The following is a 349-nucleotide window of genomic DNA, read 5'->3' as shown; positions in this document are numbered from 1 at the left end:
ACATAAAGGAACACTTCATCCTTCAGTTTATCACAAACATTCATCATCAACACATAAAGAAACACTTCATCCTTCAGTTTATCACAAACATTCATTATCAACACATAAAGGAACACTTCATCCTTCAGTTTATCACAAACATTCATCATCAACACATAAAGAAACACTTCATCCTTCAGTTTATCACAAACATTTAACATCAACACATAAAGAAACACTTCATCCTTCAGTTTATCACAAACATTTAACATCTACACATAAAGAAACACTTCATCCTTCAGTTTATCACAAACATTCATCATCAACACATAAAGAAACACTTCATCCTTCAGTTTATCACAAACATTCA

The 349-nt window shown here is 30.9% G+C and overlaps 1 protein-coding gene across 3 annotated transcripts in view; it reads right to left on the bottom strand.

Annotated features, from left to right (window-relative positions):
* Positions 1 to 349, bottom strand: part of adamts6 (ADAM metallopeptidase with thrombospondin type 1 motif, 6) — a 49,790-nt gene that overhangs the window by 43,900 nt on the left and 5,541 nt on the right. The gene's annotated exons all lie outside the window — the stretch shown is intronic.

This window comes from Anarrhichthys ocellatus, unplaced genomic scaffold (genome assembly GCF_004355925.1).
Source record: "Anarrhichthys ocellatus isolate YVR2014 unplaced genomic scaffold, GSC_Weel_1.0 scaffold87, whole genome shotgun sequence".
Classification (NCBI taxonomy): Eukaryota; Metazoa; Chordata; class Actinopteri; order Perciformes; family Anarhichadidae; genus Anarrhichthys; species Anarrhichthys ocellatus.
This window is presented reverse-complemented; position numbering and strand designations above follow the sequence as displayed.